The following is a 27,291-nucleotide window of genomic DNA, read 5'->3' on the forward strand; positions in this document are numbered from 1 at the left end:
TAATCTATTGTGAAACAAAATCTAAACAACATAATAAAAAGTCAACCGCACCACGGATTCCCAGACAGTCTCCCACACTGGTACTAGCGAGCCCTTAAGCTGTGTAACTTCTGCGATCTGACGAGAGCAGGGACTTTCAGCTTAGAATGGCAATTGCCATTAAATGCTTTAATCCATAGTCCTTTTTAATCGATTGTGAAACAAAATCTAAACGACATAATAAAAATGCAACCGCACCACGGATTCCCAGACAGTCTCCCACACTGGTACTAACGAGGCTTTAAGCTGTGTACCTTCTGCGTTCTGACGAGAGCAGGCACATTCAGATTAGAATGGCCATTGACGTGAAATGCTTTAATCCATAGTCCTATTTAATCTATTGTGAAACAAAATCTAAACGACATAATAAAAAGTCAACCGCACCCCGGATTCCCAGACAGTCTCCCACACTGGTACTAGCGAGGCCTTAAGCTGTGTAACTTCTGCGATCTGACGAGAGCAGGCACATTCAGCTTAGAATGGCCATTGACATTAAATGCTTTAATCCATAGTCCTTTTTAATCGATTGTGAAACAAAATCTAATTGACATAATAAAAAGTCAACCGCACCACGGATTCTCAGACAGTCTCCCACACTGGTACTAGCGAGGCCTTAAGCTGTGTAACTTCTGCGATCTGATGAGAGCAGGGACATTCAGCTTAGAATGGCCATTGACATTAAATGCTTTAATCCATAGTCCTTTTTAATCGATTGTGAAACAAAATCTAAACGACATAATAAAAATTCAACCGCACCACGGATTCCCAGACAGTCTCCCACAATGGTACTAGCGAGGCCTTAAGCTGTGTAACTTCTGCGATCTGACGAGAGCAGGCACATTCAGCTTAGAATGGCCATTGACGTTAAATGCTTTAATCCATAGTCCTATTTAATCTATTGTGAAACAAAATCTAAACGACATAATAAAAAGTCAACCGCACCACGGATTCCCAGACAGTCTCCCACACTGGTACTAGCGAGGCCTTAAGCTGTGTAACTTCTGCGATCTGACGAGAGCAGGCACATTCAGCTTAGAATGGCCATTGCCATTAAAAGCCTTAATCCATAGTCCTATTTAATCTATTGTGAAACAAAATGTAAACGACATAATAAAAAGTCAACCGCACCACGGATTCCCAGACAGTCTCCCACACTGGTACTAGCGAGGCGTTAAGCTGTGTAACTTCTGCGATCTAACGAGAGCAGGCACATTCAGCTTAGAATGGCCATTGACATTAAATGCTTTAATCCATAGTCCTTTTTAATCGATTGTGAAACAAAATCTAAACAACATAATAAAAAGTCAACCGCACCACGGATTCCCAGACAGTCTCCCTCACTGGTACTAGCAAGGCCTTAAGCTGTGTAACTTCTGCGATCTGACGAGAGCAGGGACATTCAGCTTAGAATGGCCATTGACATTAAATGCTTTAATCCATAGTCCTTTTTAATCGATTGTGAAACAAAATCTAAACGACATAATAAAAATTCAACCGCACCACTGATTCCCAGACAGTCTCCCACACTGGTACTAGCGAAGCCTTAAGCTGTGTAACTTCTGCGATCTGACGAGAGCAGGCACATTCAGCTTAGAATGGCCATTGACATTAAATGCTTTAATCCATAGTCCTTTTTAATCGATTGTGAAACAAAATCTAAACGACATAATAAAAAGTCAACCGCACCACGGATTCCCAGACAGTCTACCACACTGGTACAAGCGAGGCCTTAAGCTGTGTAACTTCTGCGATCTGACGAGAGCAGGGACATTCAGCTTAGAATGGCCATTGACATTAAATGCTTTAATCCATAGTCCTATTTAATCGATTGTGAAACAAAATCTAAACGACATAATAAAAAGTCAACCGCACCACGGATTCCCAGACAGTCTCCCACACTGGTACTAGCGAGGCCTTAAGCTGTATAACTTCTGCGATCTGACGACAGCAGGGACATTCAGCTTAGAATGGCCATTGACATTAAATGCTTTAATCCATAGTCCTTTTTAATCGATTGTGAAACAAAATCTAAACGACATAATAAAAAGTCAACCGCACCACGGATTCCCAGACAGTCTCCCACACTGGTACTAGCGAGGCGTTAAGCTGTGTAACTTCTGCGATCTAACGAGAGCAGGCACATCCAGCTTAGAATGGCCATTGACATTAAATGTTTTAATCCATAGTCCTTTTTAATCGATTGTGAAACAAAATCTAAACGACATAATAAAAAGTCAACCGCACCACGGATTCCCAGACAGTCTCCCACACTGGTACTAGCGAGGCCTTAAGCTGTGTAACTTCTGCGATCTGACGAGAGCAGGCACATCCAGCTTAGAATGGCCATTGACATTAAATGCTTTAATCCATAGTCCTTTTTAATCGATTGTGAAACAAAATCTAAACGACATAATAAAAAGTCAACCGCACCACGGATTCCCAGACAGTCTCCCACACTGGTACTAGCGAGGCCTTAAGCTGTGTAACGTCTGCGATCTGACGAGAGCAGGGACATTCAGCTTAGAATGGCCATTGACATTAAATGCTTTAATCCATAGTCCTTTTTAATCGATTGTGAAACAAAATCTAAACGACATAATAAAAATTCAACCGCACCACGGATTCCCAGACAGTCTACCACACTGGTACTAGCGAGGCCTTAAGCTGTCTAACTTCTGCGTTCTGACGAGAACAGGCACATTCAGCTTAGCATGGCCATTGACGTTAAATGCTTTAATCCATAGTCCTATTTAATCGATTGTGAAACAAAATCTAAACGACATAATAAAATTTCAACGCACCACGGATTCCCAGACAGTCTCCCACACTGGTACTAGCGAGGCCTTAAGCTGTGTAACTTCTGCGATCTAACGAGAGCAGGCACACTCAGCTTAGAATGGCCATTGACATTAAAAGCCTTAATCCATAGTCCTATTTAATCTATTGTGAAACAAAATCTAAACAACATAATAAAAAGTCAACCGCACCACGGATTCCCAGACAGTCACCCACACTCGTACTAGCAAGGCCTTAAGCTGTGTAACTTCTGCGATCTGACGAGAGCAGGGACATTCAGCTTAGAATGGCCATTGACATTAAATTCTTTAATCCATAGTCCTTTTTAATCAATTGTGAAACAAAATCTAAACGACATAATAAAAAGTCATCTGCACCACGGATTCCCAGACAGTCTCCCACACTGGTACTAGCGAGGGCTTAAGCTGTGTAACTTCTGCGATCTGACGAGAGCAGGCACATTCAGCTTAGAATGGCCATTGACGTTAAATGCTTTAATCCATAGTCCTATTTAATCTATTGTGAAACAAAATCTAAACGACATAATAAAAAGTCAACCGCACCACGGATTCCCAGACAGTCTCCCACACTCGTACTAGCGAGGCCTTAAGCTGTGTAACTTCTGCGATCTAACGAGAGCAGGCACATTCAGCTTAGAATGGCCATTGACATTAAATGCTTTAATCCATAGTCCTTTTTAATCGATTGTGAAACAAAATCTAAACGACATAATAAAAATTCAACCGCACCACGTATTCCCAGACAGTCCCCCACACTGGTACTAGCGAGGCTTTAAGCTGTGTAACTTCTGCGATCTGACGAGAGCAGGCACGTTTAGCTTAGAATGGCCATTGACATTAAAAGCCTTAATCCATAGTCCTATTTAATCTATTGTGAAACAAAATCTAAACGACATAATAAAAAGTCAACCACACCACGGATTCCCAGACAGTCTCCCACACTAGTACTAGCGAGGCGTTAAGCTGTGTAACTTCTGCGATCTAACGAGAGCAGGCACATTCAGCTTAGAATGGCCATTGACATTAAATGCTTTAATCCATAGTCCTTTTTAATCGATTGTGAAACAAAATCTAAACGACATAATAAAAAGTAAACCGCACCACGTATTCCCAGACAGTCTCCCACACTGGTACTAGCGAGGCCTTAAGCTGTGTAACTTCTGCGATCTGACGAGAGCAGGCACATTCAGCTTAGAATGGCCATTGACATAAAAAGCCTTAATCCATAGTCCTATTTAATCTATTGTGAAACAAAATCTAAACAACATAATAAAAAGTCAACCGCACCACGGATTCCCAGACAGTCTCCCACACTCGTACAAGCGAGGCCTTAAGCTGTGTAACTTCTGCGATCTGACGAGAGCAGGGACATTCAGCTTAGAATGGCCATTGACATTAAACACTTTAATCCATAGTCCTTTTTAATCGATTGTGAAACAAAATCTAAACGACATAATAAAATTCAACTGCACCACGTATTCCCAGACAGTCTCCCACACTGGTACTAGCGAGGCATTAAGCTGTGTAACTTCTGCGTTCTGACGAGAGCAGGCACATTCAGCTTAGAATGGCCATTGACGTTAAATGCTTTAATCCATAGTCCTATTTAATCTATTGTGAAACAAAATCTAAACGACATAATAAAAAGTCAACCGCACCACGGATTCCCAGACAGTCTCCCACACTGGTACTAGCGAGGCCTTAAGCTGTGTAACTTCTGCAATCTGACGAGAGCAGGCACATTCAGCTTAGAATGGCCATTGACGTTAAATGCTTTAATCCATAGTCCTATTTAATCTATTGTGAAACAAAATCTAAACGACATAATAAAAAGTCAACCGCACCACGGATTCCCAGACAGTCTCCCACACTGGTACTAGCGAGGCGTTAAGCTGTGTAACTTCTGCGCTCTAACGAGAGCAGGCACATTCAGCTTAGAATGGCCATTGACAATAAATGCTTTAATCCATAGTCCTTTTTAATCGATTGTAAAACAAAATCTAAACGACATAATAAAAAGTCAACCGCACCACGGATTCCCAGACAGTCTCCCACACTGGTACTAGCGAGGCCTTAAACTGTGTTACTTCTGCGATCTGACGAGAGTAGGCACATTCAGCTTAGAATGGCCATTGACGTTAAATGCTTTAATCCATAGTCCTATTTAATCTATTGTGAAACAAAATCTAAACGACATAATAAAAAGTCAACCGCACCACGGATTCCCAGACAGTCTCCCACACTGGTACTAGCGAGGCCTTAAGCTGTGTAACTTCTGCGATCTGACGAGAGCAGGCACATTCAGCTTAGAATGGCCATTGACATTAAATGCTTTAATCCATAGTCCTTTTTAATCGATTGTGAAACAAAATCTAAACGACATAATAAAAAGTCAACCGCACCACGGATTCCCAGACAGTCTCCCACACTGGTACTAGCGAGGCCTTAAGCTGTGTAATTTCTGCGTTCTGACGAGAGCAGGCACATTCAGCTTAGAATGGCCATTGACATTAAATGCTTTAATCCATAGTCCTATTTAATCTATTGTGAAACAAAATCTAAACGACATAATAAAAAGGCAACCGCACCACGGATTCCCAGACAGTCTCCCACACTGGTACTAGCGAGGCCTTAAGCTGTGTAACTTCTGCGATCTGACGAGAGCAGGCACATTCAGCTTAGAATGGCCATTGACATTAAATGCTTTAATCCATAGTCCTTTTTAATCGATTGTGAAACAAAATCTAAACGACATAATAAAAAGTCAACCGCACCACGGATTCCCAGACAGTCTCCCACACTGGTACTAGCGAGGCCTTAAGCTGTGTAACTTCTGCGATCTGACGAGAGCAGGCACATTCAGCTTAGAATGGCCATTGACATTAAATGCTTTAATCCATAGTCCTTTTTAATCGATTGTGAAACAAAATCTAAACGACATAATAAAAAGGCAAGCGCACCACGGATTCCCAGACAGTCTCCCACACTGGTACTAGCGAGGCCTTAAGCTGTGTAACTTCTGCGTTCTGACGAGAGCAGGCACATTCAGCTTAGAATGGCCATTGACGTTAAATGCTTTAATCCATAGTCCTATTTAATCTATTGTGAAACAAAATCTAAACGACATAATAAAAAGTCAACCGCACCACGGATTCCCAGACAGTCTCCCACACTAGTACTAGCGAGGCCTTAAGCTGTGTAACTTCTGCGATCTGACGAGAGCAGGCACATTCAGCTTAGAATGGCCATTGACATTAAATGCTTTAATTCATAGTCCTTTTTAATCGATTGTGAAACAAAATCTAAACGACATAATAAAAAGTTAACCGCACCACGGATTCCCAGACAGTCTCCCACACTGGTACTAGTGAGGCCTTAAGCTGTGTAACTTCTGCGATCTGACGAGAGCAGGGACATTCAGCTTAGAATGGCCATTGACATTAAATGCTTTAATCCATAGTCCTTTTTAATCGATTGTGAAACAAAATCGAAACAACATAATAAAAAGTCAACCGCACCACGGATTCCCAGACAGTCTCCCACACTGGTACTAGCAAGGCCTTAGGCTGTGTAACCTCTGCGATCTGACGAGAGCAGGGGCATTCAGCTTAGAATGGCCATTGACATTAAATGCTTTAATCCATAGTCCTATTTAATCGATTGTGACACAAAATCTAAACGACATAATAAAAATTCAACGCACCACGGATTCCCAGACAGTCTCCCACACTGGTACTAGCGAGACCTTAAGCTGTGTAACTTCTGCGATCTAACGAGAGCAGGCACACTCAGCTTAGAATGGCCATTGACATTAAAAGCCTTAATCCATAGTCCTATTTAATCTATTGTGAAACAAAATCTAAACAACATAATAAAAAGTCAACCGCACCACGGATTCCCAGACAGTCTCCCACACTCGTACTAGCAAGGCCTTAAGCTGTGTAACTTCTGCGATCTGACGAGAGCAGGGACATTCAGCTTAGAATGGCCATTGACATTAAATTCTTTAATCCATAGTCCTTTTTAATCAATTGTGAAACAAAATCTAAACGACATAATAAAAAGTCAACTGCACCACGGATTCCCAGACAGTCTCCCACACTGGTACTAGCGAGGGCTTAAGCTGTGTAACTTCTGCGATCTGACGAGAGCAGGCACATTTAGCTTAGAATGGCCATTGACGTTAAATGCTTTAATCCATAGTCCTATTTAATCTATTGTGAAACAAAATCTAAACGACATAATAAAAAGTCAACCGCACCACGGATTCCCAGACAGTCTCCCACACTCGTACTAGCGAGGCCTTAAGCTGTGTAACTTCTGCGATCTGACGAGAGCAGGCACATTTAGCTTAGAATGGCCATTGACATTAAAAGCCTTAATCCATAGTCCTATTTAATCTATTGTGAAACAAAATCTAAACAACATAATAAAAAGTCAACCGCACCACGGATTCCCAGACAGTCTCCCACACTCGTACAATCGAGGGCTTAAGCTGTGTAACTTCTGCAATCTGACGAGAGCAGTGACATTCAGCTTAGAATGGCCATTGACATTAAATGCTTTAATCCATAGTCCTTTTTAATCGATTGTGAAACAAAATCTAAACGACATAATAAAAATTCAACCGCACCACGTATTCCCAGACAGTCTCCCACACTGGTACTAGCGAGGCATTAAGCTGTGTAACTTCTGCGTTCTGACGAGAGCAGGCACATTCAGCTTAGAATGGCCATTGACGTTAAATGCGTTAATCCATAGTCCTATTTAATCTATTGTGAAACAAAATCTAAACGACATAATAAAAAGTCAACCGCACCACGGATTCCCAGACAGTCTCCCACACTAGTACTAGCGAGGCGTTAAGCTGTGTAACTTCTGCGATCTAACGAGAGCAGGCACATTCAGCTTAGAATGGCCATTGACATTAAATGCTTTAATCCATAGTCCTTTTTAATCGATTGTGAAACAAAATCTAAACGACATAATAAAAAGTCAACCGCACCACGAATTCCCAGACAGTCTCCCACACTGGTATTAGCGAGGCCTTAAGCTGTGTAACTTCTGCGATCTGACGAGAGCAGGGAGATTCAGCTTAGAATGGCCATTAACACTAAAGCCTTAATCCATAGTCCTATTTAATCTACTGTGAAGCAAAATCTAAACAACATAGTAAAAAGTCAACCACACCACGGATTCCCAGACAGTCTCCCACACTGGTACTAGCGAGGCCTTAAGCTGTGTAACTTCTGCGATCTGACGAGAGCAGGCACATTCAGCTTAGAATGGCCATTGACATTAAAAGCCTTAATCCATAGTCCTATTTAATCTATTGTGAAACAAAATCTAAACAACATAATAAAAAGTCAACCGCACCACGGATTCCCAGACAGTCTCCCACACTAGTACTAGCGAGGCCTTAAGCTGTGTAACTTCTGCGATCTGACGAGAGCAGGCACATTCAGCTTAGAATGGCCATTAACATTAAATGCTTTAATCCATAGTCCTTTTTAATCGATTGTGAAACAAAATCTAAACGACATAATAAAAAGTCAACCGCACCACTGATTCCCAGACAGTCTCCCACACTGGTACTAGCGAGGCCTTAAGCTGTGTAACTTCTGCGATCTGACGAGAGCAGGCACATTCAGCTTAGAATGGCCATTGATATTAAATGCTTTAATCCATAGTCCTTTTTAATCGATTGTGAAACAAAATCTAAACTACATAATAAAAAGTCAACCGCACCACGGATTCTCAGACAGTCTCCCACAATGGTACTAGCGAGGCCTTAAGCTGTGTAACTTCTGCGATCTGACGAGAGCAGGCACATTCAGCTTAGAACGGCCATTGACGTTAAATGCTTTAATCCATAATCCTATTTAATCTATTGTGAAACAAAATCTAAACGACATAATAAAAAGTCAACCGCACCACGGATTCCCAGACAGTCTCCCACACTGGTACTAGCGAGGCGTTAAGCTGTGTAACTTCTGCGATCTAACGAGAGCAGGCACAGCCAGCTTAAAATGGCCATTGACATTAAATGCTTTAATCCATAGTCCTTTTTAATCGATTGTGAAACAAAATCGAAACGACATAATAAAAAGTCAACCGCACCACGGATTCCCAGACAGTCTCCCACACTGGTACTAGCGAGGCCTTAAGCTGTGTAACTTCTGCGATCTGACGAGAGCAGGCACATTCAGCTTAGAATGGCCATTGACATTAAAAGCCTTAATCCATAGTCCTATTTAATCTATTGTGAAACAAAATCTAAACAACATAATAAAAAGTCAACCGCACCACGGATTCCCAGACAGTCTCCCACACTGGTACTAGCGAGGCCTTAAGCTGTGTAACTTCTGCGATCTGACGAGAGCAGGGACTTTCATCTTAGAATGGCCATTGACATTAAATGCTTTAATCCATAGTCCTTTTTAATCGATTGTGAAACAAAATCTAAACGACATAATAAAAAGTCAACCGCACCACGGATTCCCAGACAGTCTCCCACACTGGTACTAGCGAGGCCTTAAGCTGTGTAACTTCTGCGATCTGACGAGAGCAGGCACATTCAGCTTAGAATGGCCATTGACGTTAAATGCTTTAATCCATAGTCCTATTTAATCTATTGTGAAACAAAATCTAAACGACATAATAAAAAGTCAACCGCACCACGGATTCCCAGACAGTCTCCCACACTGGTACTAGCGAGGCGTTAAGCTGTGTAACTTCTGCGATCTAACGAGAGCAGGCACATCCAGCTTAGAATGGCCATTGACATTAAATGCTTTAATCCATAGTCCTTTTTAATCGATTGTGAAACAAAATCTAAACGACATAATAAAAAGTCAACCGCACCACGGATTCCCAGACAGTCTCCCACACTGGTACTAGCGAGGCCTTAAGCTGTGTAACTTCTGCGATCTGACGAGAGCAGGCACATTCAGCTTAGAATGGCCATTGACATTAAAAGCCTTAATCCATAGTCCTATTTAATCTATTGTGAAACAAAATCTAAACAACATAATAAAAAGTCAACCGCACCACGGATTCCCAGACAGTCTCCCACACTGGTACTAGCGAGGCCTTAAGCTGTGTAACTTCTGCGATCTGACGAGAGCAGGGACTTTCAGCTTAGAATGGCCATTGACATTAAATGCTTTAATCCATAGTCCTTTTTAATCGATTGTGAAACAAAATCTAAACGACATAATAAAAAGTCAACCGCACCACGGATTCCCAGACAGTCTCCCACACTGGTACTAGCGAGGCCTTAAGCTGTGTAACTTCTGCGATCTGACGAGAGCAGGCACATTCAGCTTAGAATGGCCATTGACGTTAAATGCTTTAATCCATAGTCCTATTTAATCTATTGTGAAACAAAATCTAAACGACATAATAAAAAGTCAACCGCACCACGGATTCCCAGACAGTCTCCCACACTGGTACTAGCGAGGCGTTAAGCTGTGTAACTTCTGCGATCTAACGAGAGCAGGCACATCCAGCTTAGAATGGCCATTGACATTAAATGCTTTAATCCATAGTCCTTTTTAATCGATTGTGAAACAAAATCTAAACGACATAATAAGAAGTCAACCGCACCATGGATTCCCAGACAGTCTCCCACACTGGTACTAGCGAGGCCTTAAGCTGTGTAACTTCTGCGATCTGACGAGAGCAGGCACATTCAGCTTAGAATGGCCATTGACATTAAAAGCCTTAATCCATAGTCCTATTTAATCTATTGTGAAACAAAATCTAAACAACATAATAAAAAGTCAACCGCACCACGGATTCCCAGACAGTCTCCCACACTGGTACTAGCGAGGCCTTAAGCTGTGTAACTTCTGCGATCTGACGAGAGCAGGGACTTTCAGCTTAGAATGGCCATTGACATTAAATGCTTTAATCCATAGTCCTTTTTAATCGATTGTGAAACAAAATCTAAACGACATAATAAAAAGTCAACCGCACCACGGATTCCCAGACAGTCTCCCACACTGGTACTAGCGAGGCCTTAAGCTGTGTAACTTCTGCGATCTGACGAGAGCAGGCACATTCAGCTTAGAATGGCCATTGACGTTAAATGCTTTAATCCATAGTCCTATTTAATCTATTGTGAAACAAAATCTAAACTACATAATAAAAAGTGAACCGCACCACGGATTCCCAGACAGTCTCCCACACTGGTACTAGCGAGGCCTTAAGCTGTGTAACTTCTGCGATCTGACGAGAGCAGGCACATTCAGCTTAGAATGGCCATTGACATTAAAAGCCTTAATCCATAGTCCTATTTAATCTATTGTGAAACAAAATCTAAACAACATAATAAAAAGTCAACCGCACCACGGATTCCCAGACAGTCTCCCACACTGGTACTAGCGAGCCCTTAAGCTGTGTAACTTCTGCGATCTGACGAGAGCAGGGACTTTCAGTTTAGAATGGCAATTGCCATTAAATGCTTTAATCCATAGTCCTTTTTAATCGATTGTGAAACAAAATCTAAACGACATAATAAAAATGCAACCGCACCACGGATTCCCAGACAGTCTCCCACACTGGTACTAACGAGGCTTTAAGCTGTGTACCTTCTGCGTTCTGACGAGAGCAGGCACATTCAGATTAGAATGGCCATTGACGTGAAATGCTTTAATCCATAGTCCTATTTAATCTATTGTGAAACAAAATCTAAACGACATAATAAAAAGTCAACCGCACCCCGGATTCCCAGACAGTCTCCCACACTGGTACTAGCGAGGCCTTAAGCTGTGTAACTTCTGCGATCTGACGAGAGCAGGCACATTCAGCTTAGAATGGCCATTGACATTAAATGCTTTAATCCATAGTCCTTTTTAATCGATTGTGAAACAAAATCTAATTGACATAATAAAAAGTCAACCGCACCACGGATTCTCAGACAGTCTCCCACACTGGTACTAGCGAGGCCTTAAGCTGTGTAACTTCTGCGATCTGATGAGAGCAGGGACATTCAGCTTAGAATGGCCATTGACATTAAATGCTTTAATCCATAGTCCTTTTTAATCGATTGTGAAACAAAATCTAAACGACATAATAAAAATTCAACCGCACCACGGATTCCCAGACAGTCTCCCACAATGGTACTAGCGAGGCCTTAAGCTGTGTAACTTCTGCGATCTGACGAGAGCAGGCACATTCAGCTTAGAATGGCCATTGACGTTAAATGCTTTAATCCAAAGTCCTATTTAATCTATTGTGAAACAAAATCTAAACGACATAATAAAAAGTCAACCGCACCACGGATTCCCAGACAGTCTCCCACACTGGTACTAGCGAGGCCTTAAGCTGTGTAACTTCTGCGATCTGACGAGAGCAGGCACATTCAGCTTAGAATGGCCATTGCCATTAAAAGCCTTAATCCATAGTCCTATTTAATCTATTGTGAAACAAAATGTAAACGACATAATAAAAAGTCAACCGCACCACGGATTCCCAGACAGTCTCCCACACTGGTACTAGCGAGGCGTTAAGCTGTGTAACTTCTGCGATCTAACGAGAGCAGGCACATTCAGCTTAGAATGGCCATTGACATTAAATGCTTTAATCCATAGTCCTTTTTAATCGATTGTGAAACAAAATCTAAACAACATAATAAAAAGTCAACCGCACCACGGATTCCCAGACAGTCTCCCTCACTGGTACTAGCAAGGCCTTAAGCTGTGTAACTTCTGCGATCTGACGAGAGCAGGGACATTCAGCTTAGAATGGCCATTGACATTAAATGCTTTAATCCATAGTCCTTTTTAATCGATTGTGAAACAAAATCTAAACGACATAATAAAAATTCAACCGCACCACTGATTCCCAGACAGTCTCCCACACTGGTACTAGCGAAGCCTTAAGCTGTGTAACTTCTGCGATCTGACGAGAGCAGGCACATTCAGCTTAGAATGGCCATTGACATTAAAAGCCTTAATCCATAGTCCTATTTAATCTATTGTGAAACAAAATCTAAACAACATAATAAAAAGTCAACCGCACCACGGATTCCCAGACAGTCTCCCACACTGGTACTAGCGAGGCCTTAAGCTGTGTAACTTCTGCGATCTGACGAGAGCAGGGACTTTCAGCTTAGAATGGCAATTGCCATGAAATGCTTTAATCCATAGTCCTTTTTAATCGATTGTGAAACAAAATCTAAACGACATAATAAAAATGCAACCGCACCACGGATTCCCAGACAGTCTCCCACACTGGTACTAGCGAGGCTTTAAGCTGTGTACCTTCTGCGTTCTGACGACAGCAGGCACATTCAGCTTAGAATGGCCATTGACGTGAAATGCTTTAATCCATAGTCCTATTTAATCTATTGTGAAACAAAATCTAAACGACATAATAAAAAGTCAACCGCACCCCGGATTCCCAGACAGTCTCCCACACTGGTACTAGCGAGGCCTTAAGCTGTGTAACTTCTGCGATCTGACGAGAGCAGGCACATTCAGCTTAGAATGGCCATTGACTTTAAATGCTTTAATCCATAGTCCTTTTTAATCGATTGTGAAACAAAATCTAAACTACATAATAAAAAGTCAACTGCACCACGGATTCCCAGACAGTCTACCACACTGGTACTAGCAAGGCCTTAAGCTGTGTAACTTCTGCGATCTGACGAGAGCAGGTACATTCAGCTTAGAATGGCCATTGACATTAAATGCTTTAATCCATAGTCCTATTTAATCGATTGTGAAACAAAATCTAAACGACATAATAAAAAGTCAACCGCACCACGGATTCCCAGACAGTCTCCCACACTGGTACTAGCGAGGCCTTAAGCTGTGTAACTTCTCCGATCTGACGAGAGCAGGCACATTTAGCTTAGAATGGCCATTGACATTAAATGCTTTAATCCATAGTCCTTTTTAATCGATTGTGAAACAAAATCTAAACGACATAATAAAAAGTCAACCGCACCACGGATTCCCAGACAGTCTACCACACTGGTACAAGCGAGGCCTTAAGCTGTGTAACTTCTGCGATCTGACGAGAGCAGGGACATTCAGCTTAGAATGGCCATTGACATTAAATGCTTTAATCCATAGTCCTATTTAATCGATTGTGAAACAAAATCTAAACGACATAATAAAAAGTCAACCGCACCACGGATTCCCAGACAGTCTCCCACACTGGTACTAGCGAGGCCTTAAGCTGTATAACTTCTGCGATCTGACGACAGCAGGGACATTCAGCTTAGAATGGCCATTGACATTAAATGCTTTAATCCATAGTCCTTTTTAATCGATTGTGAAACAAAATCTAAACGACATAATAAAAAGTCAACCGCACCACGGATTCCCAGACAGTCTCCCACACTGGTACTAGCGAGGCGTTAAGCTGTGTAACTTCTGCGATCTAACGAGAGCAGGCACATCCAGCTTAGAATGGCCATTGACATTAAATGTTTTAATCCATAGTCCTTTTTAATCGATTGTGAAACAAAATCTAAACGACATAATAAAAAGTCAACCGCACCACGGATTCCCAGACAGTCTCCCACACTGGTACTAGCGAGGCCTTAAGCTGTGTAACTTCTGCGATCTGACGAGAGCAGGCACATCCAGCTTAGAATGGCCATTGACATTAAATGCTTTAATCCATAGTCCTTTTTAATCGATTGTGAAACAAAATCTAAACGACATAATAAAAAGTCAACCGCACCACGGATTCCCAGACAGTCTCCCACACTGGTACTAGCGAGGCCTTAAGCTGTGTAACGTCTGCGATCTGACGAGAGCAGGGACATTCAGCTTAGAATGGCCATTGACATTAAATGCTTTAATCCATAGTCCTTTTTAATCGATTGTGAAACAAAATCTAAACGACATAATAAAAATTCAACCGCACCACGGATTCCCAGACAGTCTACCACACTGGTACTAGCGAGGCCTTAAGCTGTCTAACTTCTGCGTTCTGACGAGAACAGGCACATTCAGCTTAGCATGGCCATTGACGTTAAATGCTTTAATCCATAGTCCTATTTAATCTATTGTGAAACAAAATCTAAACGCCATAATAAAAAGTCAACCGCACCACGGATTCCCAGACAGTCTCCCACACTGGTACTAGCGAGGCCTTAAGCTGTGTAACTTCTGCGATCTGACGAAAGCAGGCACATTCAGCTTAGAAGGGCCATTGACATTAAATGCTTTAATCCATAGTCATTTTTAATCGATTGTGAAACAAAATCTAAACGACATAATAAAAAGTCAACCGCACCACGGATTCCCAGACAGTCTCCCACACAGGTACTAGCAAGGCCTTAAGCTGTGTAACTTCTGCGATCTGACGAGAGCAGGCACATTCAGCTTAGAATGGCCATTGACATTAAATGCTTTAATCCATAGTCCTTTTTAATCGATTGTGAAACAAAATCTAAACGACATAATAAAAAGTCAACCGCACCACGCATTCCCAGACAGTCTCCCACACTGGTACTAGCGAGGCCTTAAGCTGTGTAACTTCTGCGATCTGACGAGAGCAGGCACATTCAGCTTAGAATGGCCATTGACATTAAATGCTTTAATCCATAGTCCTTTTTAATCGATTGTGAAACAAAATCTAAACGACATAATAAAAATTCAACTGCACCACGGATTCCCAGACAGTCGCCCACACTGGTACTAGCGAGGCCTTAAGCAGTGTAACTTCTGCGATCTGACGAGAGCAGGCACATTCAGCTTAGAATGGCCATTGACGTTAAATGCATTAATCCATAGTCCTATTTAATCTATTGTGAAACAAAATCTAAACGACATAATAAAAAGTCAACCGCACCACGGATTCCCAGACAGTCTCCCACACTGGTTCTAGCGAGGCATTAAGCTGTGTAACTTCTGCGATCTAACGAGAGCAGGCACATCCAGCTTAGAATAGCCATTGACATTAAAAGCCTTAATCCATAGTCCTATTTAATCTATTGTGAAACAAAATCTAAACAACATAATAAAAAGTCAACCGCACCACGGATTTCCAGACAGTCTCCCACACTGGTACTAGCGAGGCCTTAAGCTGTGTAACTTCTGCGATCTGACGAGAGCAGGGACTTTCAGCTTAGAATGGCCATTGACATTAAATGCTTTAATCCATAGTCCTTTTTAATCGATTGTGAAACAAAATCTAAACGACTTAATAAAAATTCAACCGCACCACGGATTCCCAGACAGTCTCCCACACTGGTACTAGCGAGGCCTTAAGCTGTGTAACTTCTGCGATCTGACGAGAGCAGGCACATTCAGCTTAGAATGGCCATTGACGTTAAATGCTTTAATACATAGTCCTATTTAATCTATTGTGAAACAAAATCTAAACGACATAATAAAAAGTCAACCGCACCACGGACTCCCAGACAGTCTCCCACACTGGTACTAGCGAGGCGTTAAGCTGCGTAACTTCTGCGATCTAACGAGAGCAGGCACATTCAGTTTAGAATGGCCATTGACATCAAATGCTTTAATCCATAGTCCTTTTTAATCGATTGTGAAACAAAATCTAAACGACATAATAAAAAATCAACCGCACCACGGATTCCCAGACAGTCTCCCACACTGGTACTAGCGAGGCCTTAAGCTGTGTAAATTCTGCGATCTGACGAGAGCAGGCACATTCAGCTTAGAATGGCCATTGACATCAAAAGCCTTAATCCATAGTCCTATTTAATCTATTGTGAAACAAAATCTAAACAACATAATAAAAAGTCAACCGCACTACGGATTCCCAGACAGTCTCCCACACTGGTACTAGCGAGGCCTTAAGCTGTGTAACTTCTGCGATCTGACGAGAGCAGGCACATTCAGCTTAGAATGGCCATTGACATTAAATGCTTTAATCCATAGTCCTTTTTAATCGATTGTGAAACAAAATCTAAACGACATAATAAAAAGTCAACCGCACCACGGATTCCCAGACAGTCTCCCACACTGGTACTAGCGAGGCCTTAAGCTGTGTAACTTCTGCGATCTGACAAGAGCAGGGACATTCAGCTTAGAATGGCCATTGACATTAAATGCTTTAATCCATAGTCCTTTTTAATCGATTGTGAAACAAAATCTAAACGACATAATAAAAAGTCAACCGCACCACGGATTCCCCGACAGTCTCCCACACTGGTACTAGCGAGGCGTTAAGCTGTGTAACTTCTGCGATCTAACGAGAGCAGGTACATCCAGCTTAGAATGGCCATTGACATTAAATGTTTTAATCCATAGTCCTTTTTAATCGATTGTGAAACAAAATCTAAACGACATAATAAAAAGTCAACCGCACCACAGATTCCCAGACAGTCTCCCACACTGGTACTAGCGAGGCCTTAAGCTGTGTAACTTCTGCGTTCTGACGAGAGCAGGCACATTCAGCTTAGAATGGCCATTGACATTAAATGCTTTAATCCATAGTCCTATTTAATCTATTGTGAAAAAAAATCTAAACGACATAATAAAAAGTCAACCTCACCACGGATTCCCAGACAGTCTCCCACACTGGTACTAGCGAGGCCTTAAGCTGTGTAACTTCTGCGATCTGACGAGAGCAGGCACATTCAGCTTAGAATGGCCATTGACATTAAATGCTTTAATCCATAGTCCTTTTTAATCGATTGTGAAACAAAATCTAAACGACATAATAAAAAGTCAACCGCACCACGGATTCCCAGACAGTCTCCCACCATGGTACTAGCGAGGCCTTAAGCTGTGTAACTTCTGCGATCTGACGAGAGCAGGGACATTCATCTTAGAATAGCCATTGAAATTAAATGATTTAATCCATAGTCCTTTTTAATCGATTGTGAAACAAAATCTAAACGACATAATAAAAAGGCAACCGCACCACGGATTCCCAGACAGTCTCCCACACTGGTACTAGCGAGGCCTTAAGCTGTGTAACTTCTGCGATCTAACGAGAGCAGGGACATTCAGCTTAGAATGGCCATTGACATTAAATGCTTTAATCCATAGTCCTTTTTTTTTTTTTTTTTTAACTCAATAAATTTTTATTGAAATTTTTCAACACATATTTAACAAACATTTGTTATTCAATGCATAAGGTATGTAAAACTTGCATCTTCTTGCTAATATTTTATATTATACTATATTATACCGACATATCATCAAGTTACCTTCCATTAGGCGAAAACACTATAACTTTGCAGTTAAACCTTACATTTGAGATAACCCATTACCTATGAGATGTACAATATTCCTTTCCGTATTTAGTACTATCTTATCTCATCTTTTCTTTTGGGGCCTAGCAAATTATACTCTTTATTTCTCTATTCTCTTCTCTCCTAATTTGCATTTCTTATTTAAAAATTTTCCTGTCCTTTCTAAGAAATAATGTTGTGGACACTCTTTAACCATGGATCCCAGTCTGACTCATATTTAGGTATTGAATGATTCTTGTATGCCATCATCTTTTCATGTGAGCATGTGCTATTAACGTGAGCGATAATTTCTGTCATTGAGGGAGTTGTTATACTTTTCCAATACCTGGTTATTGCTACTTTGGTCGCGATGAATATGTGGGCGGCTATTATTCTAAATTCTCTCGGAATGTCTTCAATGTTTAAAAAAACTAGTGCTAATGAAGGGGATGGAATTAGTGTAATCCCTACTATGTCTGACAGTAGTTGAAATGAGTTCCTCCATATGCTTTGGATTAATGGACAAGTCCATAAAATATGTATCAAGGTGCCTCTACTTCCACAATTCCTCCAACAGTAATGTGAGGCCTCTGGATATATGCGTTGAAGTTTATCTGGCGTGTAATACCACCTGAGTATCGTTTTCATCCCTGATTCATAATGAAGAGTACATTTCAAATGTTTTGCTATGAAAGTGAGTGCACTAGTCCATTCCTGCTCCGAATGTACCTTCCCTAGTTCTCTCTCCCAAGCAAGGTAGGATGTAGACTTTTCAAACATATTTTTAGCTCCTAAAAGATCATATATAGGCCTCAGTCCTTTAAGAAGCCTTCCGGTTTGAGACCACATTCTGAAAATGTCCGCATTGGCTGTAACCTCGAACGGACACTCTGTTTGCATGAGATGTCTGATTCTCAGGAATTTATAAAATTCAGTATTTGGGATATTGAATTGGATATGTAAGAAATTAAATTGTACCAATTGGTTATCCTCCATCAAAGATGACATCTGTGTAATACCCCTTTCCTTCCAAGACCGTAGGTTCAGGTCAGGTATAAGGAGCTCTAGTACTTCTATCGGTGCAATTGGGAGTATAGAAAATGTAGAAGTAACGCTAAGTGTGTGGAATTTATTCCAATTTTGTAAGGAGGTAGCAAGAAAATATGGCAAGTGAGAGTGATGCGCCTTGGAATGTAGCTCTCCTAACAGAAGAGCTTTTAAATTGGTTATGGGGGATACTGATGATTCAATATGTACCCAATGTTTGGAGGTGTCTCCCACCCACCAGTCTTTCAATTGGGATATCTGGGTTGCTAGATAATAATGCTGAATATTTGGTAAACTCAAGCCCCCACATTTTTTCCCTTTATTCAAAATCTTAGCTGCTATTCGCGGTTTCCTCTTCTGCCAAATATATGCGTTTAACAATTTATTTGTTTTATTAAAAAAGGAAAAGGGCATTTTAATCGATAGTGTCCGGAACAGGTAAAGTAATTTCGGAAGTACTAGCATTTTAAAGGCTGCTATGCGTCCTATCCATGAGACTTCATTTATTGCTAGTTGTTTCAGTTCTAATTCCATTTGGGATAACATACTATGATAGTTGGCTTGATATAACTGCGATATTTTGGGAGTGATATTTATCCCCAGATATTTTATGTGAGATTGTTGCCAATCCAACTGGAATTCTTTTTTCAAAAATTCGCTTTCTGCTGGTGAGCAGTTCAAAGATATAGCTTGGGATTTCCCCATGTTAATTTTGTAAAACGCTATATGTCCAAATTCCTGTATGATCTGGAATGCTGCTGCCATTGAGGTTTTTGGTTTTTCTAGGGTTAATATTATGTCATCTGCATACAAGGATATACAATGCTCACGCCCTCCTATGTTTATTCCTGAAATCTCCTGCTTCTGTCTAAGAGCTTGAGCCAGAGGCTCTATAGAGAGGACAAAAATCAAAGGTGACAATGGACATCCTTGTCTTGTCCCGTTTGTTATTTCAAAATCTTTAGATAAGGCACCATTGACGAAAACTCTTGCCGACGGGACTGTATATAAAGCTTTGATTGCATTTGTAATAGAACCTTCAAATCCCATTTCTTCTAACACTGCAAAGACAAATGACCAATTTACCCTGTCAAAAGCTTTTTCTGCGTCTAGAGTCACCATAACTGCTTTGGTTCCTTTCCTGTTTACATAGTCTAATATATTAAGAACCCTCCTGGTATTTTCCGTGGCCTGCCTACCCTTGACAAAACCAACCTGGTCCCTGTTGACCAAAAGTGGGATTACATCTGATAAGCGGTTTGCTAATACTTTAGCATAGATTTTTAAGTCAGAATTAAGAAGTGAAATGGGCCTAAAGTTTTGTGGTGTATCTGGTGTTTTCCCTGGTTTCGGAAGTGTCACTATCACTGCACTCAACGTTTCTTTCGGAAAAGAACCTATTAAAATTGCGTGTTTCAAGATTTCAAACAGATGGGGGAGGAGAACTTCTTCAAAGGTTTTATAATAGGCTCCAGATAAGCCATCAGGTCCAGGGGCCTTATGGAGCGGAAGAGCCCTAATTATTTTGGAAATCTCTATTTCTGATAAAGGAAGATTGAGATCTTCTAATTGCTGGGGTGATAGACGTGGGAGATGTAAGTTAGTCAAAAAATCCTTGACTACTTGTTGGGTTGGTTGTGGATTTGCTGAGTGAGACTGTAGATTATATAGGGATTCATAGTATTTTTTAAATTCCTGCGCTATGTCTTCAGGTGAGTATTTTTTAGTGCTACCTATTAGGTCTTTTAGAAATGGTATTTTACTTTTCCCCGCTCTAGCCTTTAATCTATGTGCCAGAAGCTTACTAGCTTTATTATCTTGAGAGTAGTACTGTGCCTTAATGGATTGCAGGTTTTTTTCATACTTGTACATTAAGCAATCCTTTAATTTAATCCTGAGATTCCTTATCTTTTCATTATTGGACTGGGAAACCTTCACCTTATTCTGGGTTTCTACTTGGCGCAGTTGTGTTGTCGTTTCGTCAAATTGTCTCTCCCTTTCCTTTTTTGCTCTATGACCCCACTTAATAAAAAGGCCTCTCATGAACGCTTTATGCGCGTTCCATATAATAAAAGGGTCACTAACAGAATTCTTGTTCAGCTTAAAATATTCCTCTATCCCTTTACCTAATTCCTCCTTATATTTAGGGTTAGACATCAAATATGTGTTGTTTCTCCATAAAAAGTGAGATGTTGTGCTATGAACATCTCTAATACTCATAGTAATAGCCGCATGATCTGACCATTTAATCAATTCAATAGAGGATTTTTCCACATTTTGTATCAAGGAGCGGCCCACTAGAAATAGATCTATACGAGAGTATGACTTATGTACTGGGGAATAAAAGGTATAGTCCCTTTCTGTGTCATGTTGAATACGCCAGATGTCGTATATATTTTCCCTAAGTAGAACATTTGCTAAGGATTGGTAATGGGTTTTATGGTCACTCGTGGAATCCACTGTGGGATCATGGATAGTGTTAAAGTCTCCACAAACTACCAGTTCTCCTCTTCTAACCTTATTAATTTTTGTAAATAATTTGTTAATGAATCGAATTTGGTGTGTATTTGGGACATATGCCACCACAATTGTAAATAGCACATTATTGAACTCTCCTATCTGAATAATGTATCTCCCTCCTGGATCTGAAAAGGACGCTAATGGGTTAAAAGCCACTGTATTTCTTATTGCCAGTAATACCCCTCTCTGTTTTTTATTGTAGTGTGAAAGGATGATGTTGGGGAATTGAGGATGTTTTATTCTGTGAGCATCCTGTTCTATTATATGGGTCTCTTGCGCACAGAGTATATCCCCTTTCAATGACAGAGCTTCTTTCCACATAAACGCTCTTTTGTGAGGGCTGTTCAAGCCTTTCACATTCATAGATACAAATTTAACCATTGCAGTATAAAGTAGAGTCGGGAGTATGACCTTGAGGCCTACCATGGCATGCCTGTGACCCTATGGGTCCTAACTGTTTATCAGATCTGAGAGGAACTACTTGTTTACCCCTGTACAGCAACCTTGTAGTTCTCCCTTTAGGCCCATGTATGTCTATGGTATTATCTTCCAACTTCAACAATGCATTATTTAAACAACATTGATAACAAATCAACAAATTTGGGTGCCTCAAGACCCTATCAGGGTCGCACCAATCATACAAACATTTTGAACACATATACAGCTGCATAAGCTGCTGATGGAAATTGGGACTATTTCTCAGGGCTCGAATCCCAGAGACATGTCAGAACCCCACACGGCAACCGTGTCACGTTGAATTAAAGACTCTTTAGCGAGGAAGTCTCTTTCGTGGTGGCACCTTTTGCCAATCTTGCCCAATGTGACTGTGTAACCGCTCTTGATCCTCCATCCTCTCTGGGTAGGGAAGATTTCTAGATTGTAAGAACTTTCGTCCCTCTTCTAGACTTGAGATAACATGGAATGTTCCGTTATGACGTATCAAAATTTTAACCGGGAAACCCCATCTATATGCGATATTGTGATCTCGTAGAGTTGCCGTTATCGGTGCCAAGCTTTTGCGCATGCGTAGAGTGGCTAAAGAGAGATCTGCATATAATTTGATATGTTGATATGGTGCCGGTATATCCCCCATCGACCTTACCGCGGCCATCAACGCGTCCTTGACGTGATAGTAGTGGATCCTGATAAGGACATCCCTAGGCAAAGTTTCCGGTAAGTGCTTCGGTTTTGGCAATCTGTGTGCCCTATCTATTATGATGTCAGTAGCTGAGCTTGATGGTAATATTGCCATCATGAGTGCTTGCACATGTTTGGTGAGATCCACATTTTGAATCTCCTCCGAAATTCCTCTCACTTTCACATTGTTCCGCCTGGAACGATCTTCCAGATCAATTACTTTGGCTTGCAAACTTTCAATTTCTGCTGCCATGTCTGAATGCGAATCCACTAGATTATTATGAGATGTCGCAAACTCTCCCATTTTGTGCTCCATATGATGAGTTCTTTGCCCCAGTCCCTGTAGTGTAGCATTAATGGGGGCTAGTAAGGCAGTGAATTCTGCATGCATAGAGGTGCTAAACGCTGTCAGCATTTCTTTCATCAGGGTGCCCGATGCTGGACTATCATTTGTGGGGATGTCCCTGAGTGGCTGAATCCCCGAGGGCGAACCCCGGGATTGAGAGTCTCTCTCTCTTACCTCGGCACCTCGACTTATCTGCTCCTGTAACTTGAAGCGCTGCTTCTCCGGGCTGAGTGAAGGGGAAGATGGCGTCGACCTCGTGGCGCCTCCGTCACTAACCTCCTCCAAGCAGTCCTCTGCCAACGGACTGTATCGGGATCCTGAAATTATCGTCTGTGTTGCCCTCCTAGATTCCGTTGAGGTAAGTATGGATCGTTTCATCTTCTGTGAAGAGCTTGCGGAGTGAGGTGAAGCTGGTTTTCCCGGGCTTGAAGAAGAAGGAAGTAATGTGAGGCCAGCAGCCCCGTCATCTCCCTCCCGGTCTTTCTCAAAATAGAAGTCCAGTTTGCCTTGTTGCTTAAGGCTTCTCTTGCCCCTTGTCATCATGAGCGGTTATAACCACTTTTTCAAGTGCCGAAATCACTTGAATAAGAGCCTAGCTTTGAAAGTAGCTTTGGTGTTGCCGGAGCTCCGAGTTCAAGCTGCCATGTCTCTCGGCTGCCAAGCCACGCCCCCTCCATAGTCCTTTTTAATCGATTGTGAAACAAAATCTAAACGACATAATAAAAAGTCAACCGCACCACGGATTCCCAGACAGTCTCCCACACTGGTACTAGCGAGGCGTTAAGCTGTGTAACTTCTGCGATCTAACGAGAGCAGGCACATCCAGCTTAGAATGGCCATTGACGTTAAATGTTTTAATCCATAGTCCTATTTAATCTATTGTGAAACTAAATCTTAACGACATAATAAAAAGTCAACCACACCACGGATTCCCAGACAGTCTCCCACACTGGTACTAGTGAGGCGTTAAGCTGTGTAACTTCTGCGATCTAACGAGAGCAGGCACATTCAGCTTAGAATTGCCATTGCCATTGACATTAAATGCTTTAATCCATAGTCCTTTTTAATCGATTGTGAAACAAAATCTAAACGACATAATAAAAAGTCAACCGCACCACGGATTCCCAGACAGTCTCCCACACTAGTACTAGCGAGGCCTTAAGCTGTGTAACTTCTGCGAACTGACGAGAGCAGGTACATTCAGCTTAGAATGGCCATTGACATTAAAAGCCTTAATCCATAGTCCTATTTCATCTATTGTGAAACAAAATCTAAACAACATAAAAAAAAGTCAACCGCACCACGGATTCCCAGACAGTCTCCCACACTGGTACTAGGGAGGCCTTAAGCTGTGTAACTTCTGCGATCTGACGAGAGCAGGCACATTCAGCTTAGAATGGCCATTGACGTTAAATGCTTTAATCCATAGTCCTATTTAATCTATTGTGAAACAAAATCTAAACGACATAATAAAAAGTCAACCACACCACGGATTCCCAGACAGTCTCCCACACTGGTACTAGCGAGGCGTTAAGCTGTGTAACTTCTGCGATCTAACGAGAGCAGGCACATTCAGCTTAGAATGACCATTGACATTAAATGCTTTAATCCATAGTCCTTTTTAATCGATTGTGAAACAAAATCTAAACGACATAATAAAAAGTCAACCGCACCACGGATTCCCAGACAGTCTCCCACACTGGTACTAACGAGGCCTTAAGCTGTGTAACTTCTGCGATCTGACGAGAGCAGGCACATTCAGCTTAGAATGGCCATTGCCATTAAAAGCCTTAATCCATAGTCCTATTTAATCTATTGTGAAACAAAATCTAAACAACATAATAAAAAGTCAACCGCACCACGGATTCCCAGACAGTCTCCCACACTGGTAATAGCGAGGCCTTAAGCTGTGTAACTTCTGCGATCTGACGAGAGCAGGCACATTCAGCTTAGAATGGCCATTGACATTAAATGCTTTAATCCATAGTCCTTTTTAATCGATTGTGAAACAAAATCTAAACGACATAATACAAAGTCAACCGCACCACGGATTCCCAGACAGTCTCCCACACTGGTACTAACGAGGCCTTAAGCTGTGTAACTTCTGCGATCTGACGAGAGCAGGCACATTCAGCTTAGAATGTCCATTGCCATTAAAAGCTTTAATCCATAGTCCTATTTAATCTATTGTGAAACAAAATCTAAACAACATAATAAAAAGTCAACCGCACCACGGATTCCCAGACAGTCTCCCACACTGGTACTAGCGAGGCCTTAAGCTGTGTAACTTCTGCGATCTGACGAGAGCAGGTACATTCAGCTTAGAATGGCCATTGACATTAAAAGCCTTAATCCATAGTCCTATTTAATCTATTGTGAAACAAAATCTAAACAACATAATAAAAAGTCAACCGCACCACGGATTCACAGACAGTCTCCCACACTGGTACTAGCGAGGCCTTAAGCTGTGTAACTTCTGCGATCTGACGAGAGCAGGGACATTCAGCTTAGAATGGCCATTGACATTAAATGCTTTAATCCATAGTCCTTTTTAATCGATTGTGAAACAAAATCTAAACGACATAATAAAAATTCAACCGCACCACGGATTCCCAGACAGTCTCCCACACTGGTACTAGCGAGGCCTTAAGATGTGTAACTTCTGAGATCTGACGAGAGCAGGCACATTCAGCTTAGAATGGCCATTGACATTAAATGCTTTAATCCATAGTCCTAATTAATCTATTGTGAAACAAAATCTAAACGACATAATAAAAAGTCAACAACACCACGGATTCCCAGACAGTCTCCCACACTGGTACTAGCGAGGCGTTAAGCTGTGTAACTTCTGCGATCTAACGAGAGCAGGCACATTCAGCTTAGAATGGCCATTGACATTAAACGCTTTAATCCATAGTCCTTTTTAATCGATTGTGAAACAAAATCTAAACGACATAATAAAAAGTCAACCGCACCACGGATTCCCAGACAGTCTCCCACACTGGTACTAACGAGGCCTTAAGCTGTGTAACTTCTGCGATCTGACGAGAGCAGGCACATTCAGCTTAGAATGGCCATTGCCATTAAGAGCCTTAATCCATAGTCCTATTTAATCTATTGTGAAACAAAATCTAAACAACATAATAAAAAGTCAACCGCACCACGGATTCCCAGACAGTCTCCCACACTGGTACTAGCGAGGCCTTTAGCTGTGTAACTTCTGCGATCTGACGAGAGCAGGCACATTCAGCTTAGAATGGCCATTGACATTAAATGCTTTAATCCATAGTCCTTTTTAATCAATTGTGAAACAAAATCTAAACGACATAATAAAAAGTCAACCGCACCACGGATTCCCAGACAGTCTCCCACACTGGTACTAACGAGGCCTTAAGCTGTGTAACTTCTGCGATCTGACGAGAGCAGGCACATTCAGCTTAGAATGGCCATTGCCATTAAAAGCCTTAATCCATAGTCCTATTTAATCTATTGTGAAACAAAATCTAAACAACATAATAAAAAGTCAACCGCACCACGGATTCCCAGACAGTCTCCCACACTAGTACTAGCGAGGCCTTAAGCTGTGTAACTTCTGCGATCTGACGAGAGCAGGCACATTCAGCTTAGAATGGCCATTGACATTAAATGTTTTAATCCATAGTCCTTTTTAATTGATTGTGAAACAAAATCTAAACGACATAATAAAAATTCAACCGCACCACGGATTCCCAGACAGTCTCCCACACTGGTACTAGCAAGGCCTTAAGCTGTGTAACTTCTGCGATCTGACGAGAGCAGGCACATTCAGCTTAGAATGGCCATTGACATTAAATGTTTTTATCCATAGTCCTTTTTAATTGATTGTGAAACAAAATCTAAACGACATAATAAAAAGTCAACCGCACCACGGATTCCCAGACAGTCTCCCACACTGGTACTAACGAGGCCTTAAACTGTGTAACTTCTGCGATCTGACGAGAGCAGGCACATTCAGCTTAGAATGGCCATTGCCATCAAAAGCCTTAATCCATAGTCCTATTTAATCTATTGTGAAACAAAATCTAAACAACATAATAAAAAGTCAACCGCACCACGGATTCCCAGACAGTCTCCCACACTGGTAATAGCGAGGCCTTAAGCTGTGCAACTTCTGCGATCTGACGAGAGCAGGCACATTCAGCTTAGAATGGCCATTGACATTAAATGCTTTA

At 41.4% G+C, this 27,291-nt stretch overlaps 105 pseudogenes; all 105 read right to left on the reverse strand.

The window, feature by feature from the left end:
* Window positions 1-39: 39 nt before the first annotated feature.
* Window positions 40-158, reverse strand: LOC142697052 (5S ribosomal RNA; annotated as a pseudogene).
* Window positions 159-411: 253 nt separating this feature from the next.
* On the reverse strand, window positions 412-530 carry LOC142724499 (5S ribosomal RNA; annotated as a pseudogene).
* A 67-nt stretch (window positions 531-597) lies between these two features.
* Window positions 598-716, reverse strand: LOC142736143 (5S ribosomal RNA; annotated as a pseudogene).
* A 67-nt stretch (window positions 717-783) lies between these two features.
* LOC142737486 (5S ribosomal RNA) lies at window positions 784-902 on the reverse strand (annotated as a pseudogene).
* Window positions 903-969: 67 nt separating this feature from the next.
* LOC142736168 (5S ribosomal RNA) lies at window positions 970-1,088 on the reverse strand (annotated as a pseudogene).
* Window positions 1,089-1,155: 67 nt separating this feature from the next.
* On the reverse strand, window positions 1,156-1,274 carry LOC142680210 (5S ribosomal RNA; annotated as a pseudogene).
* Window positions 1,275-1,341: 67 nt separating this feature from the next.
* LOC142670456 (5S ribosomal RNA) lies at window positions 1,342-1,460 on the reverse strand (annotated as a pseudogene).
* Window positions 1,461-1,527: 67 nt separating this feature from the next.
* LOC142692378 (5S ribosomal RNA) lies at window positions 1,528-1,646 on the reverse strand (annotated as a pseudogene).
* Window positions 1,647-1,713: 67 nt separating this feature from the next.
* On the reverse strand, window positions 1,714-1,832 carry LOC142674288 (5S ribosomal RNA; annotated as a pseudogene).
* Window positions 1,833-1,899: 67 nt separating this feature from the next.
* LOC142692554 (5S ribosomal RNA) lies at window positions 1,900-2,018 on the reverse strand (annotated as a pseudogene).
* A 67-nt stretch (window positions 2,019-2,085) lies between these two features.
* Window positions 2,086-2,204, reverse strand: LOC142682135 (5S ribosomal RNA; annotated as a pseudogene).
* Window positions 2,205-2,271: 67 nt separating this feature from the next.
* On the reverse strand, window positions 2,272-2,390 carry LOC142715571 (5S ribosomal RNA; annotated as a pseudogene).
* Window positions 2,391-2,457: 67 nt separating this feature from the next.
* LOC142737240 (5S ribosomal RNA) lies at window positions 2,458-2,576 on the reverse strand (annotated as a pseudogene).
* Window positions 2,577-2,643: 67 nt separating this feature from the next.
* Window positions 2,644-2,762, reverse strand: LOC142677005 (5S ribosomal RNA; annotated as a pseudogene).
* A 252-nt stretch (window positions 2,763-3,014) lies between these two features.
* Window positions 3,015-3,133, reverse strand: LOC142665478 (5S ribosomal RNA; annotated as a pseudogene).
* A 67-nt stretch (window positions 3,134-3,200) lies between these two features.
* Window positions 3,201-3,319, reverse strand: LOC142697672 (5S ribosomal RNA; annotated as a pseudogene).
* Window positions 3,320-3,386: 67 nt separating this feature from the next.
* On the reverse strand, window positions 3,387-3,505 carry LOC142737277 (5S ribosomal RNA; annotated as a pseudogene).
* A 253-nt stretch (window positions 3,506-3,758) lies between these two features.
* Window positions 3,759-3,877, reverse strand: LOC142693688 (5S ribosomal RNA; annotated as a pseudogene).
* Window positions 3,878-3,944: 67 nt separating this feature from the next.
* LOC142734739 (5S ribosomal RNA) lies at window positions 3,945-4,063 on the reverse strand (annotated as a pseudogene).
* Window positions 4,064-4,130: 67 nt separating this feature from the next.
* LOC142675775 (5S ribosomal RNA) lies at window positions 4,131-4,249 on the reverse strand (annotated as a pseudogene).
* Window positions 4,250-4,315: 66 nt separating this feature from the next.
* Window positions 4,316-4,434, reverse strand: LOC142680056 (5S ribosomal RNA; annotated as a pseudogene).
* A 67-nt stretch (window positions 4,435-4,501) lies between these two features.
* On the reverse strand, window positions 4,502-4,620 carry LOC142736468 (5S ribosomal RNA; annotated as a pseudogene).
* A 67-nt stretch (window positions 4,621-4,687) lies between these two features.
* LOC142695501 (5S ribosomal RNA) lies at window positions 4,688-4,806 on the reverse strand (annotated as a pseudogene).
* Window positions 4,807-4,873: 67 nt separating this feature from the next.
* Window positions 4,874-4,992, reverse strand: LOC142699788 (5S ribosomal RNA; annotated as a pseudogene).
* A 67-nt stretch (window positions 4,993-5,059) lies between these two features.
* Window positions 5,060-5,178, reverse strand: LOC142701413 (5S ribosomal RNA; annotated as a pseudogene).
* A 67-nt stretch (window positions 5,179-5,245) lies between these two features.
* LOC142714943 (5S ribosomal RNA) lies at window positions 5,246-5,364 on the reverse strand (annotated as a pseudogene).
* A 67-nt stretch (window positions 5,365-5,431) lies between these two features.
* Window positions 5,432-5,550, reverse strand: LOC142735622 (5S ribosomal RNA; annotated as a pseudogene).
* A 67-nt stretch (window positions 5,551-5,617) lies between these two features.
* On the reverse strand, window positions 5,618-5,736 carry LOC142737955 (5S ribosomal RNA; annotated as a pseudogene).
* Window positions 5,737-5,803: 67 nt separating this feature from the next.
* On the reverse strand, window positions 5,804-5,922 carry LOC142738354 (5S ribosomal RNA; annotated as a pseudogene).
* A 67-nt stretch (window positions 5,923-5,989) lies between these two features.
* LOC142736137 (5S ribosomal RNA) lies at window positions 5,990-6,108 on the reverse strand (annotated as a pseudogene).
* Window positions 6,109-6,175: 67 nt separating this feature from the next.
* On the reverse strand, window positions 6,176-6,294 carry LOC142665827 (5S ribosomal RNA; annotated as a pseudogene).
* Window positions 6,295-6,361: 67 nt separating this feature from the next.
* On the reverse strand, window positions 6,362-6,480 carry LOC142690263 (5S ribosomal RNA; annotated as a pseudogene).
* A 252-nt stretch (window positions 6,481-6,732) lies between these two features.
* LOC142671982 (5S ribosomal RNA) lies at window positions 6,733-6,851 on the reverse strand (annotated as a pseudogene).
* Window positions 6,852-6,918: 67 nt separating this feature from the next.
* On the reverse strand, window positions 6,919-7,037 carry LOC142692146 (5S ribosomal RNA; annotated as a pseudogene).
* A 67-nt stretch (window positions 7,038-7,104) lies between these two features.
* Window positions 7,105-7,223, reverse strand: LOC142676432 (5S ribosomal RNA; annotated as a pseudogene).
* A 253-nt stretch (window positions 7,224-7,476) lies between these two features.
* Window positions 7,477-7,595, reverse strand: LOC142678210 (5S ribosomal RNA; annotated as a pseudogene).
* A 67-nt stretch (window positions 7,596-7,662) lies between these two features.
* On the reverse strand, window positions 7,663-7,781 carry LOC142673726 (5S ribosomal RNA; annotated as a pseudogene).
* Window positions 7,782-7,848: 67 nt separating this feature from the next.
* Window positions 7,849-7,967, reverse strand: LOC142691649 (5S ribosomal RNA; annotated as a pseudogene).
* A 66-nt stretch (window positions 7,968-8,033) lies between these two features.
* Window positions 8,034-8,152, reverse strand: LOC142733090 (5S ribosomal RNA; annotated as a pseudogene).
* Window positions 8,153-8,219: 67 nt separating this feature from the next.
* LOC142724599 (5S ribosomal RNA) lies at window positions 8,220-8,338 on the reverse strand (annotated as a pseudogene).
* A 67-nt stretch (window positions 8,339-8,405) lies between these two features.
* On the reverse strand, window positions 8,406-8,524 carry LOC142665631 (5S ribosomal RNA; annotated as a pseudogene).
* A 67-nt stretch (window positions 8,525-8,591) lies between these two features.
* LOC142677116 (5S ribosomal RNA) lies at window positions 8,592-8,710 on the reverse strand (annotated as a pseudogene).
* Window positions 8,711-8,777: 67 nt separating this feature from the next.
* Window positions 8,778-8,896, reverse strand: LOC142691162 (5S ribosomal RNA; annotated as a pseudogene).
* A 67-nt stretch (window positions 8,897-8,963) lies between these two features.
* On the reverse strand, window positions 8,964-9,082 carry LOC142701528 (5S ribosomal RNA; annotated as a pseudogene).
* A 67-nt stretch (window positions 9,083-9,149) lies between these two features.
* Window positions 9,150-9,268, reverse strand: LOC142737094 (5S ribosomal RNA; annotated as a pseudogene).
* A 67-nt stretch (window positions 9,269-9,335) lies between these two features.
* LOC142701644 (5S ribosomal RNA) lies at window positions 9,336-9,454 on the reverse strand (annotated as a pseudogene).
* Window positions 9,455-9,521: 67 nt separating this feature from the next.
* On the reverse strand, window positions 9,522-9,640 carry LOC142682146 (5S ribosomal RNA; annotated as a pseudogene).
* A 67-nt stretch (window positions 9,641-9,707) lies between these two features.
* LOC142701759 (5S ribosomal RNA) lies at window positions 9,708-9,826 on the reverse strand (annotated as a pseudogene).
* Window positions 9,827-9,893: 67 nt separating this feature from the next.
* Window positions 9,894-10,012, reverse strand: LOC142716378 (5S ribosomal RNA; annotated as a pseudogene).
* A 67-nt stretch (window positions 10,013-10,079) lies between these two features.
* Window positions 10,080-10,198, reverse strand: LOC142701877 (5S ribosomal RNA; annotated as a pseudogene).
* Window positions 10,199-10,265: 67 nt separating this feature from the next.
* On the reverse strand, window positions 10,266-10,384 carry LOC142682157 (5S ribosomal RNA; annotated as a pseudogene).
* Window positions 10,385-10,451: 67 nt separating this feature from the next.
* On the reverse strand, window positions 10,452-10,570 carry LOC142737299 (5S ribosomal RNA; annotated as a pseudogene).
* Window positions 10,571-10,637: 67 nt separating this feature from the next.
* LOC142716389 (5S ribosomal RNA) lies at window positions 10,638-10,756 on the reverse strand (annotated as a pseudogene).
* A 67-nt stretch (window positions 10,757-10,823) lies between these two features.
* LOC142701999 (5S ribosomal RNA) lies at window positions 10,824-10,942 on the reverse strand (annotated as a pseudogene).
* A 67-nt stretch (window positions 10,943-11,009) lies between these two features.
* Window positions 11,010-11,128, reverse strand: LOC142737530 (5S ribosomal RNA; annotated as a pseudogene).
* Window positions 11,129-11,567: 439 nt separating this feature from the next.
* On the reverse strand, window positions 11,568-11,686 carry LOC142724444 (5S ribosomal RNA; annotated as a pseudogene).
* A 67-nt stretch (window positions 11,687-11,753) lies between these two features.
* Window positions 11,754-11,872, reverse strand: LOC142736144 (5S ribosomal RNA; annotated as a pseudogene).
* Window positions 11,873-11,939: 67 nt separating this feature from the next.
* LOC142737487 (5S ribosomal RNA) lies at window positions 11,940-12,058 on the reverse strand (annotated as a pseudogene).
* A 67-nt stretch (window positions 12,059-12,125) lies between these two features.
* Window positions 12,126-12,244, reverse strand: LOC142736169 (5S ribosomal RNA; annotated as a pseudogene).
* Window positions 12,245-12,311: 67 nt separating this feature from the next.
* LOC142680232 (5S ribosomal RNA) lies at window positions 12,312-12,430 on the reverse strand (annotated as a pseudogene).
* Window positions 12,431-12,497: 67 nt separating this feature from the next.
* LOC142670379 (5S ribosomal RNA) lies at window positions 12,498-12,616 on the reverse strand (annotated as a pseudogene).
* A 67-nt stretch (window positions 12,617-12,683) lies between these two features.
* LOC142692422 (5S ribosomal RNA) lies at window positions 12,684-12,802 on the reverse strand (annotated as a pseudogene).
* A 67-nt stretch (window positions 12,803-12,869) lies between these two features.
* LOC142735613 (5S ribosomal RNA) lies at window positions 12,870-12,988 on the reverse strand (annotated as a pseudogene).
* A 253-nt stretch (window positions 12,989-13,241) lies between these two features.
* On the reverse strand, window positions 13,242-13,360 carry LOC142724510 (5S ribosomal RNA; annotated as a pseudogene).
* A 67-nt stretch (window positions 13,361-13,427) lies between these two features.
* LOC142736408 (5S ribosomal RNA) lies at window positions 13,428-13,546 on the reverse strand (annotated as a pseudogene).
* Window positions 13,547-13,613: 67 nt separating this feature from the next.
* LOC142709243 (5S ribosomal RNA) lies at window positions 13,614-13,732 on the reverse strand (annotated as a pseudogene).
* Window positions 13,733-13,799: 67 nt separating this feature from the next.
* On the reverse strand, window positions 13,800-13,918 carry LOC142674299 (5S ribosomal RNA; annotated as a pseudogene).
* Window positions 13,919-13,985: 67 nt separating this feature from the next.
* LOC142692565 (5S ribosomal RNA) lies at window positions 13,986-14,104 on the reverse strand (annotated as a pseudogene).
* A 67-nt stretch (window positions 14,105-14,171) lies between these two features.
* On the reverse strand, window positions 14,172-14,290 carry LOC142682174 (5S ribosomal RNA; annotated as a pseudogene).
* Window positions 14,291-14,357: 67 nt separating this feature from the next.
* On the reverse strand, window positions 14,358-14,476 carry LOC142715582 (5S ribosomal RNA; annotated as a pseudogene).
* Window positions 14,477-14,543: 67 nt separating this feature from the next.
* On the reverse strand, window positions 14,544-14,662 carry LOC142737241 (5S ribosomal RNA; annotated as a pseudogene).
* Window positions 14,663-14,729: 67 nt separating this feature from the next.
* Window positions 14,730-14,848, reverse strand: LOC142677016 (5S ribosomal RNA; annotated as a pseudogene).
* Window positions 14,849-14,915: 67 nt separating this feature from the next.
* On the reverse strand, window positions 14,916-15,034 carry LOC142670578 (5S ribosomal RNA; annotated as a pseudogene).
* A 67-nt stretch (window positions 15,035-15,101) lies between these two features.
* LOC142735726 (5S ribosomal RNA) lies at window positions 15,102-15,220 on the reverse strand (annotated as a pseudogene).
* Window positions 15,221-15,287: 67 nt separating this feature from the next.
* On the reverse strand, window positions 15,288-15,406 carry LOC142722466 (5S ribosomal RNA; annotated as a pseudogene).
* Window positions 15,407-15,473: 67 nt separating this feature from the next.
* On the reverse strand, window positions 15,474-15,592 carry LOC142681750 (5S ribosomal RNA; annotated as a pseudogene).
* A 253-nt stretch (window positions 15,593-15,845) lies between these two features.
* On the reverse strand, window positions 15,846-15,964 carry LOC142737325 (5S ribosomal RNA; annotated as a pseudogene).
* A 67-nt stretch (window positions 15,965-16,031) lies between these two features.
* Window positions 16,032-16,150, reverse strand: LOC142736620 (5S ribosomal RNA; annotated as a pseudogene).
* A 67-nt stretch (window positions 16,151-16,217) lies between these two features.
* LOC142706140 (5S ribosomal RNA) lies at window positions 16,218-16,336 on the reverse strand (annotated as a pseudogene).
* A 67-nt stretch (window positions 16,337-16,403) lies between these two features.
* LOC142737508 (5S ribosomal RNA) lies at window positions 16,404-16,522 on the reverse strand (annotated as a pseudogene).
* A 67-nt stretch (window positions 16,523-16,589) lies between these two features.
* LOC142737605 (5S ribosomal RNA) lies at window positions 16,590-16,708 on the reverse strand (annotated as a pseudogene).
* Window positions 16,709-16,775: 67 nt separating this feature from the next.
* On the reverse strand, window positions 16,776-16,894 carry LOC142738283 (5S ribosomal RNA; annotated as a pseudogene).
* A 67-nt stretch (window positions 16,895-16,961) lies between these two features.
* Window positions 16,962-17,080, reverse strand: LOC142691417 (5S ribosomal RNA; annotated as a pseudogene).
* Window positions 17,081-17,147: 67 nt separating this feature from the next.
* Window positions 17,148-17,266, reverse strand: LOC142716676 (5S ribosomal RNA; annotated as a pseudogene).
* Window positions 17,267-17,333: 67 nt separating this feature from the next.
* Window positions 17,334-17,452, reverse strand: LOC142737560 (5S ribosomal RNA; annotated as a pseudogene).
* A 67-nt stretch (window positions 17,453-17,519) lies between these two features.
* Window positions 17,520-17,638, reverse strand: LOC142679674 (5S ribosomal RNA; annotated as a pseudogene).
* Window positions 17,639-17,705: 67 nt separating this feature from the next.
* On the reverse strand, window positions 17,706-17,824 carry LOC142737934 (5S ribosomal RNA; annotated as a pseudogene).
* Window positions 17,825-23,805: 5,981 nt separating this feature from the next.
* LOC142682182 (5S ribosomal RNA) lies at window positions 23,806-23,924 on the reverse strand (annotated as a pseudogene).
* Window positions 23,925-24,183: 259 nt separating this feature from the next.
* Window positions 24,184-24,302, reverse strand: LOC142728611 (5S ribosomal RNA; annotated as a pseudogene).
* Window positions 24,303-24,369: 67 nt separating this feature from the next.
* Window positions 24,370-24,488, reverse strand: LOC142736972 (5S ribosomal RNA; annotated as a pseudogene).
* A 67-nt stretch (window positions 24,489-24,555) lies between these two features.
* On the reverse strand, window positions 24,556-24,674 carry LOC142705997 (5S ribosomal RNA; annotated as a pseudogene).
* Window positions 24,675-24,741: 67 nt separating this feature from the next.
* LOC142735502 (5S ribosomal RNA) lies at window positions 24,742-24,860 on the reverse strand (annotated as a pseudogene).
* Window positions 24,861-24,927: 67 nt separating this feature from the next.
* On the reverse strand, window positions 24,928-25,046 carry LOC142737759 (5S ribosomal RNA; annotated as a pseudogene).
* Window positions 25,047-25,113: 67 nt separating this feature from the next.
* LOC142675952 (5S ribosomal RNA) lies at window positions 25,114-25,232 on the reverse strand (annotated as a pseudogene).
* A 67-nt stretch (window positions 25,233-25,299) lies between these two features.
* LOC142709711 (5S ribosomal RNA) lies at window positions 25,300-25,418 on the reverse strand (annotated as a pseudogene).
* A 67-nt stretch (window positions 25,419-25,485) lies between these two features.
* On the reverse strand, window positions 25,486-25,604 carry LOC142737735 (5S ribosomal RNA; annotated as a pseudogene).
* A 67-nt stretch (window positions 25,605-25,671) lies between these two features.
* On the reverse strand, window positions 25,672-25,790 carry LOC142710527 (5S ribosomal RNA; annotated as a pseudogene).
* Window positions 25,791-25,857: 67 nt separating this feature from the next.
* On the reverse strand, window positions 25,858-25,976 carry LOC142665377 (5S ribosomal RNA; annotated as a pseudogene).
* Window positions 25,977-26,043: 67 nt separating this feature from the next.
* On the reverse strand, window positions 26,044-26,162 carry LOC142735503 (5S ribosomal RNA; annotated as a pseudogene).
* A 67-nt stretch (window positions 26,163-26,229) lies between these two features.
* LOC142730219 (5S ribosomal RNA) lies at window positions 26,230-26,348 on the reverse strand (annotated as a pseudogene).
* Window positions 26,349-26,415: 67 nt separating this feature from the next.
* LOC142735504 (5S ribosomal RNA) lies at window positions 26,416-26,534 on the reverse strand (annotated as a pseudogene).
* Window positions 26,535-26,601: 67 nt separating this feature from the next.
* LOC142736149 (5S ribosomal RNA) lies at window positions 26,602-26,720 on the reverse strand (annotated as a pseudogene).
* Window positions 26,721-26,787: 67 nt separating this feature from the next.
* Window positions 26,788-26,906, reverse strand: LOC142665561 (5S ribosomal RNA; annotated as a pseudogene).
* A 67-nt stretch (window positions 26,907-26,973) lies between these two features.
* On the reverse strand, window positions 26,974-27,092 carry LOC142737266 (5S ribosomal RNA; annotated as a pseudogene).
* Window positions 27,093-27,159: 67 nt separating this feature from the next.
* Window positions 27,160-27,278, reverse strand: LOC142699675 (5S ribosomal RNA; annotated as a pseudogene).
* Window positions 27,279-27,291: the final 13 nt, after the last annotated feature.

The sequence above is a fragment of the Rhinoderma darwinii genome, chromosome 1 (assembly GCF_050947455.1).
Source record: "Rhinoderma darwinii isolate aRhiDar2 chromosome 1, aRhiDar2.hap1, whole genome shotgun sequence".
Taxonomy (NCBI): Eukaryota; Metazoa; Chordata; class Amphibia; order Anura; family Rhinodermatidae; genus Rhinoderma; species Rhinoderma darwinii.